Source organism: Phalacrocorax carbo, chromosome 3 (genome assembly GCF_963921805.1).
Source record: "Phalacrocorax carbo chromosome 3, bPhaCar2.1, whole genome shotgun sequence".
Lineage (NCBI taxonomy): Eukaryota > Metazoa > Chordata > Aves > Suliformes > Phalacrocoracidae > Phalacrocorax > Phalacrocorax carbo.
Window position 1 is genome coordinate 54,233,722 of NC_087515.1, and position 14,332 is coordinate 54,248,053.

The 14,332-nt window shown below is 41.5% G+C and overlaps 1 protein-coding gene across 3 annotated transcripts in view; it reads left to right on the forward strand.

Annotated features, from left to right (window-relative positions):
* The window catches only part of AGPAT4 (1-acylglycerol-3-phosphate O-acyltransferase 4), a 91,139-nt gene that overhangs the window by 16,575 nt on the left and 60,232 nt on the right, over nt 1–14,332 (forward strand). The gene's annotated exons all lie outside the window — the stretch shown is intronic.

Below are 14,332 nucleotides of genomic sequence, written 5' to 3' on the forward strand. Positions count from 1 at the left end.
ACACAATTGCTCTCAACTTAGAGCAGAGAGCATTCTCCACAGAAGCTGTTAAAAAATCTGGTAATGTGCCTGTGTTCAGTAGCTGGGAATGTGCAGTTAAATGTGTCCCCCTTCCAGAGAGATTTCCCTGGGCCTTTCTGAAACTCAAAAGTACTTTCTAAAGATGAACCTGTTTCAAAGTGCATGCCTTTTGAGACTCCCTAAAGATTATTCAAGATGTCGCTGTCAATGCCAAGTGAGTTATGGATGGTTTCATACTGGGGAAAACAGCCCTCCAACCCAGTGTTTAAGAATTGTGTTGCAGAAATAAAGCAAAATGCTTTTCTTCAGGTCACCTGTTCTGCTGCTAGGAACCTGAAAATGGAAAGCATTGTTAGTATTCATAACAAACTGCTTGAGGGAAAAATCTGCCACATGCCTCAAATTGGAGGCCACTAGGGATTATTTATCTCCCGTCAGTGACTCTGATGTGCAACTATTCAAAGTACTTTTTTAAACATACTTTTGACTTAAATTTCAAAGCTGCTTCAGCATATATAGGCCCAAATAAATTGGGTGTTCTGTTTCATTATTTCTGTAATAAAGAGAGGATGTTCCTTCTGAAAAATTTCGTTTTTGCTGTCCATGTATGTGTCCCTGAAGTAGCGAGTTTGCAAGTACTATTCATTTGCATGTATAAACAGTGGCATGAGTATGGCCAGGTTTTCACCTTTTGCCTGGTAGCACAGTGTATGTTTGAAGCCATGGAATGTAGAAGATACTATACAGCTGTATACAAGTATAACGTTATTACTTTTCATGCAATGCCTTCTGCCCCATTCTTCCTTTTGGCTACTTAGTGCAGATACATCAGCTACTCTGGAGCCTCCAGACTGAATCCGTTAGCTGCCTTCAGTCTAGTCTCATCTATACTGGGGGCTGGTCACTGTGTAAGAGCAAGTAATACTGCATGCTTGTCCTTGGCTGGGCAGATGGCTTTGTACTCAGGGTGGCTGATCTAGCCTTCAGTGTTGATGCTACTGGAAAAGGTGGTGTTGTGAGATTTTTGCCCAGTCATGCTCAGAACAAACTATCTCTAGGTTAAAGACAGTTATTTTAGCTTTACGACAGAGCAAGCTAGCATTTGATTTCAGCCACTCTTATCTGAGTGATATTTGAAAAGGGGAAAATTATAGTTAATTTTAGAAAGTATTTGGAATAACTGGAGAAAGCAGTAGACCAATTAATCAAAATAGATGTGTTTTTTGTAGTAGTGTATGCCTTTTGGGGCCATTGGTGTGCTGACTAATAAATAACTTAAGCTGGGTCTGTATGAGTCTGATGAAAGTAATGGAAACAGCTTGCAGTTTGAGACAATGAAGTTTAGCCTTGGAGAATGTAGAGAGGCATGTACTTTGCAGTGGTCATAAGCATCATGTTGCTTTGAGTGGCTGGTACAGCCTGAGTCACCAAGTCAACTGAAGAGTGAAATAGAGCGGGCATGGTTTAACTTAAGAATGGAATGAAAGTAGCAGCTGCCTTTAGATCTTGCAAGTTAAGTCAGTTCCATTTGATGTCAAAGGTAGAGATAAATTATTTCATAAAATCAGGGGAGAGCGTTTCATCTTTGACACTATGCTCTTTGGGGAAGTTTTTTTGTATTTCTAGTAGTAGTTGAGTTTTCTTCTGTCCCTTTTCCTCCTATCTCCTTTCTGATATAGGAACATAATATTCTCACTTCTCCATATGCAATGTCTGCTGTCATACAGCATATGGGAAGCTAAACTGCTATTGTGGTTAATGACTTGTCCTTACTTCAGTAGTCTAGCTCGAGTTGGGGGTGCTTATCTGTTCACATGAATCAAGTCAGACTAGGTCACGTAAAAGAATTTGTAGAACCGTTTAGGTTGGAAAAGACCCTTACGATCATCAAGTCCAATCATAAACCTAACACTGCCAAGTCTACCGCTAAACCATGTCCCTAAGCACCACACCTATGCATCTTTTAAATACCTCCAGGGATGGTGACTCAACCACTTCCCTGGGCAGCCTGTTTCAGTGCCTGACAACCATTTTGGTGAAGAAATTTTTCCTAATATCCAGTCTAAACCTCCCCTGGTGCAACTGGAGGACTTAGCCTCTCATCCAATCGCTTGTTAATTGGGAGAAGAGACTGACACCCACCTCTCTGCAACCTCCTTTCAGGTAGTTGTAGAGAGGGTAAGTTCTCCCCTCAGCCTCCTTTTCTTCAGACTAAACAACCCCAGTTCCCTCAGCCGCTCTTTATAAGACTTGTTCTCTAGACCCTTCACCAGCTTTATACTGTAAAATGGCTGTATGGAGTAGTTGTGCTTTGGTAGTTGAGGATGTGTACCTGTGTGAGCTGCTACTTCTCTACGGTGAGTATGGCAACAGCACTACAGCTCACCGTAACTACTGACAATCCAGCAGGCTAAAGCCATAGACTTCAAACTTCTCTTCATCAATGCAAGTTAGAGAAGAGGTAGAAACCTGGTTTCCAGTTTGAATTTACAGTGGAAAGGATTAACTAGAAAAACACCTGCTTTTAATAGAACAGGTGTAATGGCACACAGCAAGTTACCTTTATTAATTGGTGTTGAGATGTTGTCTTTCTTCAAACCAGTTGTGACTCCTGGGTTGGTCAGATAGGGTGAATTTAGCTTTGTTACACATTAGCATTGGGGAGAACTTTCTAATGACAGTGTTGCAAATGAAAAAATATTGGTTCTGATAGGCTGCCAGGTTTTTTTTGCTATGACTTTTTATGAAATTTGAATTGGGTAAATGTTAATTGCAGACTGGAAGCCTTGTTCAGCTCAAGTCTCGTGCTCCCCAAAGGGTGTGTTAGCCATTCACCAGATTGCACTTTGAGTTGCTTTTATATCTCCAAGATACTTTTCATGCTTTACTATGAATACACTCTTCCTGCTTGATCCCATTATCCCATTTGACAAATAGCTAAAAAGTAATGTTTGGTTCTAGTCCTCCTTCCTCTAAATGTCTCAACCTTTATGGAAGAGTGTTAGTTGCAGAGAGTTGACAATTAACTAGAACAGACTTTTGTCTGTGTTGGTCTTGAAATGAGCTAAAAGACCAGTAAGGGTTATACACCCTCTGTTGTGTTTCAAGTTTAAAGAAACAAAGCAAAAACCAAAAGCCTTTGGGCTTCTAACTTTAAGAAAATATTGTCTGGCTCCAAGTATATATTCACTGACTGGTTCAGCTGCCTGTTAATCCCCTTTTTGTAAAATGACAACCCTGATAAACTCTTCCTAACACTGAACTCCACAGAGTGAACCTCTAATAAGGAAATTGAATGCTGCAAGCCTCAACAATGTGGTAACAATAAAAATTTTAAAAATAAGTGTGCTTGGAGAACAAAGGTTGGGCAAGCAATCAAACTTACTTTTTATTTTTAAATAATTTAGGGACATGTTGTCCTCAGTCTCTTTTTCCAAAAGACTGAAAGCCAAGATGTATGCCAAGGAAGGAAGCACTTAATGTGGAATACATTGCAGTTCTCATGGATACCATTTGTGCCAGAAGTGGAAGAGGTGGGAATACATCTTCCTCCTCCCCCTTATCAGAGGACAGCAAAGCACCACAAAGGGTACGCATGGCTCTTCTGCACTGGCTCATGAAGTTGGCCAAACACACAGAGGCAACATGTTGTCTTGGGTATTAGTGCCGTGTATGCACATTGCTGTTTGCTTGCTGGGGTAGTGGGAGAGTGGTTTATACCCCAGGGGTGAGCAGAGCATCCTGGGCTCCTGCAGGCTGTTTGGGACATAACTCTGCCATATGCCAAGACTGAGAAGGGGACATGGACACACAGAACAAATGGCTTCTTTAGTGATGCTGGGGGTATTTACTCAGGAAGGTATTTGCTTGTCAGAGGAGCAGTGGTTGCTAACTTGTCTTGCTGCCGCTGTGTTGGGGGAACATTAGCTTCTTGTGCTGAGATCCACCTTGTGCCCCCAGGGTGAGTGGCAAACTAGCCTCCTGCTGATTCTCTGCACCAGGTGAACTTTGCATAAACAAAAGATCTGCCAACAATGTCACAGTGGTGTGGACAGGTACACAAGGGCTGTAATAGCAATTGACTTAGCTTCTAATCTGCCTTCATAAATAAATTATAGGAGTACTAATAGCTATTCTTGTGCTATGAAAGGGGTGTTATTTCACCTCTGGGTAAAGTTACACTATGTAGGCTGCAGTTTGTAAACCCCTCTGAGGCTTTGCATCCATCCTGCTTTGCATAGAGGCACCCTGATGCCTGCTCATTGACTGCAGCCAAACCAAGGTGGAAACTGACGCTTCTCATGACTGAGCTTTCTAGAAACAAAACCAGAGGAAATTGAGAACTGCTTCAAGTTCATCATCTTGGCTGGCTGTTACGAGACAGTGAAGCTAACTCCTTCCACGTACAACTATAGGCTTAGCAATGTGAGAACCGCGCATCCGAGTAAGGCTTTGTGATAGTATCGGGGCCATGTTAATCCTCAAGATCATTTTAATTCCCTGTATGCAGTCTACTCTCCACTGGAGTTTAGAGGAGCCCTTGGCCATGTTACTTGTTGCTTGTGCCAAGGTGGTGCTGGGGCAGAAAGGAGATTTCTCTCCTCTGGTGCAGTTGAGTAGGTGGGAAGGGGTGGAAAGTAAGAGGGCCCTGGAGAGGCAGGGCTTTCTTCCTCCTCCACTTCCCTCTGCTGCCATCTTACACTGCAGAAGAAACAGCCTGTTATTTAAAGTATGCCACAGTGTCCTTAATATAATCCTGTAGTGTTTCATTTATAAAGCAAACTGAGTTAGGCTTGCCACCGTAGATGTAGCAAAGAGCTTTCATAGGGCACTTAGGACTGCTTGCTTTGCCTGTTTGCAATGTTGTTTTGAGCAGCACGTGCAAAATGACTTTTTCTCAAGTGTTGCTTGTACATATAAGCCTTTGTTTTCTTGGTTCAAAACCCCACATCTGTATGAAGCCACTGATAAAGACTACAAGTTTGCAACAAATACTGAGAGAAAATTGGAGGCCAGATTTGATAGTCACATGAAGAGAAAACATTGATTGGAACCTTTGGAGATCTAGACCATCACCTTTGCCTTCTTGTTTTCTCTCAAGCCACATCATGGGGATGATTGTAGAAATAGAGTGTACTAAGGGAATGTCCATTAGTTTTAATGCAGATAAACTCTGTGACTGAGGGCAGGATAGTTACGGTTGCATGGAGATCTGAGCAGGCAGGTGCCCAAGTACCTACCTGGGCAGCAAGGTGTTTGTTGCAGCCTGCATTGAGCTCCATGCTGCTGTGGCAATTCTATTCTTGGCACTTAGACTACCTTGGGTATCTCTAGACAAGCCATTGCCATACCTCTTTTCTGTAATGTGGTCTTAGGTTTCCTCTCATGTTCCCTGCAAATCTGAAGTAGGGGTTTACATGTCAGACTAGGGGAGTGTCCTGCTTGTAAGTTCTAATCATCAGTGTTGATCATTGCACTGTGTACAATAAGGTAGATGATTAGCTTTCTCTAAAATCTACTTTTGTCAGAATGATGAATATAATTGAATCTTTGGATTCTTTTGCTCTCAAAGATTACATCAATAGGGGTATGTTGTGTGTGACAGATTTTGTTAAATATAAGATATTTTTGGAGCAGAGAAGAGAGTGTGTGTATGTGTGTATATATGTATCTACACGTCATCACATGGTAACGTTTAATTTTCTAACTTGCTTTTTCTTCCCTTCCTTATAACTAGTATATACTTAGCACTGCATCATAAAAAAACGCTAGTGAAAAATGAGCAAAGTGACAGAAATGATCTCCCCTTTTGTTGGTAGCAAGGACAACAGAATGTGAGGAAGTAGTATCTGATTTACTGAAGCCATGGAAGTGGGGGCAGCAGGAGGTAATCCTCTGATTTTAAAATACATGACAAGTTACGAACTCTGTAGCAGTATATTGTTATCTTCTACAGCTAGATTGCCTTTTAGGGTTTTAAAAAAAGATCCATTAACATGGAGTGAAACTATGCTCCAGTTTTAAACAGTCTGTGTATTTAAATTTTATGATTTCAAGGTTTTGTTTTCATTTGCCCAAAACATACTAGTAGTCAACAGTCTTGCAAAGAACTCCCTGGATTGTACGTCTCCTAAAAACATGACTGTTAGTTAAAAAAATGTGTCAGTATTTGTTCACAAAATAATGCTGAGAGATCAGTAGATTAAATGTTTCGAGCTATGAAGTTACACTGCAGCCTGTATTGGTGTGTTTTCCAGCTCATGTTGGCTTCATTCTGGGGTCTGAGTGTTCTTCTGGGGGCAGGGGTTGGGCAGAAAGGAGTCTTAGGGATGTATGCCATAATACTGAAATACGAACCTCTTGACTTTTCAAGTGACAGGCTGTATAATGCCATTCATAAAATCAGTCAGGATCCATTTTAGGGGTAGCAGGGATATCACTCCATTTTTGTTTGTGGATGTGATTCTGAAATGTTTTCTTTTTGTTGCTGAGTATTCTCTTGTCATATGATGGCATGTGCCCCAGTATCCTACTGTTGAGTTGTCTGAATTATTGTCCCCAAAGCTTGTGTGTGCATGACCACATATGAGCTTACATAGTTTCCTTCTGGTAGGTCATATTTGCTCTTACGGTTAATTTCCCTTTTGAAGCCTTCCAAAGGGTCCAGGAGATCTCTGTCACCCTGAAATGAGTTTTGCCCTTAAAACCTATTAGTTTCCTTTGGTTTGACAATTTAGATGTTTTGTTAGAGTAGAAATCTTCCACAGTGAAGTGTCATCTACTCTAATTGGTTAATGCCTTCCCCCAGCCTGCTTCCTAATACCCTTTTATTCCTGTTATGTATTTATGGCAATGCTGCTGGTTATCTGTGCAGTTCCCCACTGAGATCAAACCTTGAACTTCTCTGCTTCAATTTGGAAAGACTGAAGGAGCCAACCACTGCAGCAGGTTCTCCATTATTTTCCTGGTAGAGTACGACAGTGTGTTTATTCTCTGCATCCATCACAGCTTAAACTCCCCTTTTTCCAGATTGTGTTAGCTGAATTACATTCATCACTGTGAATAAGTCCTCTGCAGTGCCTAGCAAATGCCTCCGTATTTTCCCTACTACCGTTAACTTGGTGTGTCATCTAATAACGTTTTGGTCCCTCTCATTTTATGCCACTTGCAGGCATTGTATCCAGTTTTCATAGTGGTTCAGGTATTGACCATGAGCTTTAGTGAATCAACCAAGACTGCATGCTGATTGCAGGCATGCTGTGTGAGTGTAGTGCTGTTATGTTCATGAAGGTGTGATCAAATGACATCTGTGCATGACCTTTAGGAGAGTTACTAACTAAAAAGGCTGTGGTCCGTTATGACCAGCTCTTAGTTTAGGAGAAAGGGACTGCTTTCTGGGAAAATGGATGTGAAAAATTTTTTTGATACTGATGCTTTCTATCCAAGACCAGTGAAGAGCTAGAAAGACACGTAGTCTGATCTTTAATGAAAAGAGCATCTTCACTATCACTGATATTATTTTGCTGTTGTTGGAGCCTTTGTAGAGGTTACTTGTCTTCTTTCTTTCTTTCTTTTTTTTTTTTTCCCCCCCTCAGATTCCTGATCTGAAGAAGGGTGATGGTGATAGCCTGCAGACTGGAGAGAGGGATGACAATAGAAGGTGAACCATTCTGTTTGGTGTCTGGCATCTCACATCACAAAGTTTCTAGCAGCTCTTCTTAAGTGTTAGATCTGGCCAGCAAGCTTCCTAGATTACTGAACTGGGGTAAATCTGGAGTGTTTGTATTAAAATACTTCCTTCCGACACAACATAACTCAGGAACATGAAGACATTAATGTTTGTACAAGTTTGGTGCTACAGTTGTTTATTCGTTAAAGGTGACTGTCACTATCAGAGGATCAAATTCTTCTTGAGAGACATTGTGTATTTGTAGAGATCCCATTTTAGTCATAGGGCTGATTTTAATTTCTAAAATGGTACTAAATCTGAAGGATAGCCTCTTGATTCTATGTAATCTTCCTGCAAAGATGCAGAGAATAGCTCACTGATCACCATCACCAGTTACAAGCAAATACAAACTAGAAGTAATCCAAATCCTGTCTTGGGAAGAATGCTACCTCCGCAGGCAGAACTACTGGAGGAATTTTGAATTCTCCTGTGTTTGGTCAGGGAATAGATCTACTGGTGTAACATCCAAGTGAGGTGCAGTGTGTCTTGTCTCATTTGCTATTGGTTGGCTATATATTCTACTCCCCTGCTCCTTTTTGCGCCATGTTCACCACTGAAAGTGTCTACCTAGTTCATTCACCCTCTTCCAAAAGCATGAAAGGCACATAGCAGCAAGTTGTGGAGTAGGTTTTGGGCCTCATCCTGCAGCAAGAATTGCAGCAGCTGGTCCAGTGAAAGTTTAGTGTCTGACTAACTTTTTCCAGGAGGATTTCCAAATTGGTAGGAAGCAGCATTTCCTTTCAGCAGGTACTTGAGGTCTTTCAGTGTGACACTTGGGATGAAAGAGCTTCTGAGAGCATGTGCTTGATACTCCTCTGTAGCTACGTGTTCATTCCCTGTGACTTGTTTGCAACCTTTGGGTTAAGGCTTTGTACTTGAGGATTATGTTGTTTTCTCACTTTGGAGACTATTGCAAGGTAGCAGGGACTTGTTGGGCAATCTAAATGTATGTTGCTGAATTCCCTTTACATCCATCTTCGCATAGGCTACACTTAAACATGTTTCTTCCAACACCGTGTTCAGAAGGAGGAATCCTTTTACTCTGGATAAGAAACCAAGTGGAAATGTGTGCAAAACAACTCAGCTGCTTGGTTCTGGGGCAGCAGTTACCCTTTTGCCAGACCCACTTTGGTCCTTGCTGAAATAATGTTTGAAACAAAATAAGGAACCACAAAGGGATAGGGTATAAGAGATTACAGGGCAGTTGTTTGTGGGTAGATTGTTTTGCTCTTCTGTTAGCCCATTTTTGTTAGTATTTTATATCTGTGTGCTTTTTCTGTACTCAAGCAAATTACATTGGAGTGTCAATAACATCTCCTTTCTCTTATGGTGTTAAGGAAGCAGGAAGTACACTTCAGTCTTATTCTTCAGCTCACTTAGCTGTGTTTCTAAGTTGAATCTGCATTATATTGCATCTCTGACTGTGGGATATTCTTTGAGAGATAGAAAAACTGTGAACTTCTTAATACATGAGAGTTTTTCCATTGTACAAAAATTTCTTACTGCTCATTGGTACTTATATAGCTCTGTTAAAACAAAAAAAAAATTCCAGGGATCAATATGTACTGCTAATGAAAGATTTTGATGAATGAATGTATCTGCTGCCTGTGATAAGTAAGGAAATATTGAGAGTGATTGTACAGACTTAATGTCTCACTGTCATGTCTAAATAAGCTTACCCGTGGTTTTTGGGAAAGCGTGGGAGATCTGCAGCTGTGAGGCTTTTGGCAGAGGGGCTGTCATTAATACAGCTTTGCTGCTGTAAAGAAGCTCCTTTCCTGTACCACCCTTGAATGCTGTGGAAGTTCTTTTATTGGATTTTTTTTTTTCTTAAAGGACACAAACTCATATCGTTCTCTGACATTTTCCAGGCTTTTTCTCTAGTTCATATGGTGTCTCATCTAAAGATGTGCAATGTGCTAATACTCTCTAGTTTGCTATATTGGCAAGCTAGCTGTAGAGAACGAAAGAATCTGTTACTTCCTTCAAACTCAAACCATTTATCTGTAAGGCCTATGCAATAGACTTTTCTAATGTGATTCTTTATACAAAGGTAAAACATAGGGAGGGGGGTGTTAACCTTGCAGTACTCATTAAAGTGCTTTCATTGGCTGGATTGGGTTATATTTTCAGAAATTGAATGCAAACTGATCTCAGGTCAATTTTTGTCAATGAGTTGTCCTACCCACAATTAAAGTTTTATTACTTGAACATGCCTTTTGTGCTCACAGAGGAGGAGGAAGAGACACAGGCAAAATAGCTGACATACCTCTTTAGGCTCCAGATGCTCTTAGTCTATCTAGAGTTTAAAATTGAGACCACAGTGCATTTCCTTTTTAGTATGATACTCTAATTGCAGTATTTTTTTAAATGCTAAGAGTTCAGAAAATTTCTGGTTTGACTGAAGCTTACCATGGAGTTTGTCTCCCTTGTGTACTCATAGGCTCTGACTCAGTGCTAGAAATCTGCATTAATTCATGCCTAAAATTCAAGGTTTCCTGAAAGGTGATTTAAGTTTCCTTAGTTGTATAGCAATAGCTCGTAGCTTCCTGTAGGTGCATGCAGTCCTCAGGTGAGAATTGGAAAGGCTGGAATGGCAGATCTGTGAGTCTTTGAGATACAGACTTTATTCTGATAAGAAATGATAGATTTCTTCATGTGGAAAGCAAATGATGGTTGATAAGTAGACCTTTATGCAAGTGCAGGTGAGCAGAAGAGCAAACAATGTGCCAGGAGCATCCTGAGCTGTGTCAGTTGCACTATTGGACTTAAAGCTAATGGGAAAGACAGGATCTGATATGTGCTGCTACTTGATGTATGTGCCATGGAAATAAGTCCTTGGAAAGTTATTTTTCTATGTTGGAAAGATGAGAGTTGGACCGCTATTAAGAGCAGTGGTATGCTAGGTTCTTTCTGTGTTATGTAGGATATTGGAGTGCTGTAGTAATCTTCTGGACTGTTTTTCAAAGGTGATTCCTGTGAACAGTATGAGAAGGTTGAAAATACTGTCGAGTACTTTGTCCCAAATGGGGTGGGAATGATAATGCTGTCTATGGCCTTCATACAAAGAGTAAGAGTCAGGATGCTGGAGTCTCGTTTATTTCCAGCTTGTGTCATTGACTTGTTGCTGTAGAAAAGTCCTGTAATCATGATTGCATTTTTAAACAGGGAAGACCAAAAAAGGGATAGGAAGGTTGTCTGTTGTCATATGAGCAGTGCCTGTTGCATTTTGGGGGCAGTCCTGTTGGACAGAGGAGCAGGAGGAAATGCCTGCTTGATTGTTATCTGCACTGACTGGTCCTGTTGCCAGGAGGAACTGGTGGGTTGTTGAAAAGTAGGAATATTGCTAAATTCCTTAGGGAAGAAGGATCAGAGGAGCCTTCAAATGTGAGACAAATATCTCCGACATGTGGCTGTTAAATAATTAATTTCCCCAAAGGGTTTGAAAAGAGCATTTCAAAACACTGAGTACTGCAGATCTGTATGTGTGTTAAACCCATTGTAGTTGAGGCTGGCTTTGTTCCACACACTGTGTAACTTGGAGAGAAGAAGCTGTTTTGCAGGCAGATTGTGTATGGATAAAAGACAGAAAAAAGCTGTGAAATGAAACGTTTGAAGCGTGCAGCTGTTTTTTCTGAAGGGACGGTTGCTTTTAACTTTCAGCGTGGAGCTAGTTTAAAAGGAACAGTGGCTAAAGAAATGAACAAAGCTTGTTTCCGTATTCCTCCACCCCCCAGCTCAGGACTGCACTAAAGAAGGCAGCATCAACTGAAACCTCTTGTTTCAAGAATACATATGCTGACTTGAAATTTTGTCTTCACCTGAAGAAAAATTGTGGTTTACATTTTGTGGGCATTATGTTAGAAAGAGAGAATCTATTTGTGCATTTTGAGAGGGAAGGCAATATGGGAATGGGAGCTGGGAAATGAGGGAGTGCCAGTACATATGCAGTAACTGGAAGGGTCCTGTGCAAGGCTCATGCCCAGATTAGAGCTGCTGGCTCAAACACTAGAGGCATGCCTTAATGTACAGGTTTTAACCACAAGTTCTCAGTTCCTATCATAGCCCCTATGAGGATCTGAAATACTCTTAACCTTCAGGATACATTGAAGAGTTGTGCATTTAAGATCTTGCATTAAATCTGATTCTGATCTTGGTTCCCAAAGCAATTACAGCTTGGCTGTGTTACAGGAACACAAGTTTGGCCATATTAAACTGTGTGTAGTTTATCTTGTTCGGTATGTTTCATCTGAGAAAACATTGATGACGCTCCATTCAAAAGGGTGAAACACTTTTATCAATAAAGTGTTTGTTGTCTTCATTCTGTAAGAAAATGAAATGGATTGTGTTCATGGAGCTGAGGCACAGCAAGCACCAGAACTATCGTTGTGTGATGTCGGCCTTCAAAATTACAGCCATAATGTTTCAATAAAGCAACATATTTTTCACTTACTACACTAGCCAGTTCATGCATGTGTACATGCACATTTTAATTCAGTGGCTAAGCAAGCATTGAGGTTAAACTGCCAAGATGATCAAACCGCAAATAAAGCTTTAGGTTTGTAATGGCTGTTATGAGTCTAATCCTTATCTTGTGTAACTCCGCATGGTGTAATGGTGAATACACTGGAGTCGAGGATTATTTTTATGCCAGTTGAGGATCTGGCCAAGTTAAACAAATGTCAGTGTATATTGGGGGGTGGGGGGGAATTAGTGTACTATCACTCTTGAGGAACTAATGTTTAACTATGACTAATGCAAAAATCACATTTCAGCTTAAAGTTGCATTCAATTATAGTTTACAGAATCAGCTTGCGGGGGCCTTTGTTTGGTTTGGTTTGGTTTCTAACTACATAATATATCATCCACTCTCCCAATCTGTGGGGTTTTTTTGTTTTTCATCTTGAAATTATCTTGACAAGTTACTAAGTGTTAAGAGGACATGGTTGTTTTCATTTTAAAGTGGTAGCTTTGTTTGTACTTTAATATTCCAGATGACACATGTATGAAGTTTTCCTTTTAGTGTATTGTTCTTTGCAGTCACAGGCTACCTCTGCACAGAGCATGCGTTTGAGCGGTTATCAGCGAGCTTTGCTTTCAGCAGCCTGTGTATGCCCCGTGCTCTATAAAATAACACTGCCTTGCACGCTTGCCTGGGGACTGTTTCTGTATGCTGCATGCCCTGCCTTTGCACTCTACATCTAAAAGGTGAGCAATGGCAGCGGGCTCTGTGGCCAGCCTGGGGCTCCCTCTGTGCCCCTCACCTAGGGATGTTCGATGAAACCCTGATTCCTGTCCACAGTCCTTGTTGAGTTGTATGCACTTTTTTTTTTTTTTTTAAATAAATAGACAGCTCTGGTTTGAAAAGTGAAGTGTATTTTAAAACAGAGTTTTGAATCTTGTTTTACATTTATTTTTCCTTTGCAGTTTGTTTATTTTTTCTTAGCTAAGAGCAGGGAGAGCCTTCCTTCTCAGGTTTGGGGCTGGCCCTTTGATGTGGAATCTTTATAGAAGAAGCTCTACTCCTACCCGTGTATCTTTCTATGCAAGAGGATATGCTCTTGTACAAAGTTCATAAATAAAAGTATTCCTTGTTGAACTTTCAAGATCTGCTTGCTTGACCCACTGCTTTACTGTGTCAAGGAGTGATCTGATGTGCTGCAGCATCTGGATTTGGAGGGCTCTGGGTTTAGATCTTCCTTGTGGAAGCCTCCACACAAGCCTTGTCTTGTAGAGCCAGGCTGTTGAAGGAGCCTTTGCATGCTATCTGCCTGGAGTGTTGTACTCTGCTCCTGTGCTGATTTTTTCACAAGCTTCTCAGTCACACCCTTAGAAGTCAGGAATAAATTTGAATCATAGAATCATGGAATGGGTTGGGTTGGAAGGGACCATAAAGATCATCTCATTCCAACCCCCATGCCGTGGGCACGGACACCTTTCACTAGACCAGGTTGCCCAAAAGCCCATCCAACCTGGATCTGAACGCTGCCAGGGATGAGGGAGCATCCACAACTTCTCTGGGCAACCTGTTCCAGTGCCTCACCACCCCCAGAGTGAAGCATTTCTACCTTATATTGAATCTAAATGTATCCTCTTTCAGTTCAAAGCCATTCTCTCTTGACCTATCCCTACAGGCCCTTGTAAAAAGTCCTTCTCCAGCCTTCTTGGAGGCCCCCTTCAGGTACTGGAAGGCTGCTATAAGGTCTCCCCACAGCCTTCTCTTTTCCAGGCTGAACAACCCCAACTCTCTCAGCCTTTCTTCCTAGGAGAGGTGCCCCAGCCCCCTGATCGTCTTTGTGTCCCTCCTGTGGATTTGTTCCAAGAAGTCCATGCCCTCCTTACGTTAGGGGCCCCAGAGCCGAATGTAGTACTCCAGGTGGGGTCTCAGGAGAGTGGAGTAGAGGGGGAGAATTGCTTCCTTTGACCTGCTAGCCATGCTTTGTGTGACGCAACCCAGGGTACGGTTGGCTTTCTGGGCTGCAAGCGCACATTGCCAGGTGATGTTGAGCTTCTCATCATCCAACAGTACCCCCACGTCCTTCATCTCAGGGCTGCTCTCAATCCACTCTCTGCCCAGCCTGT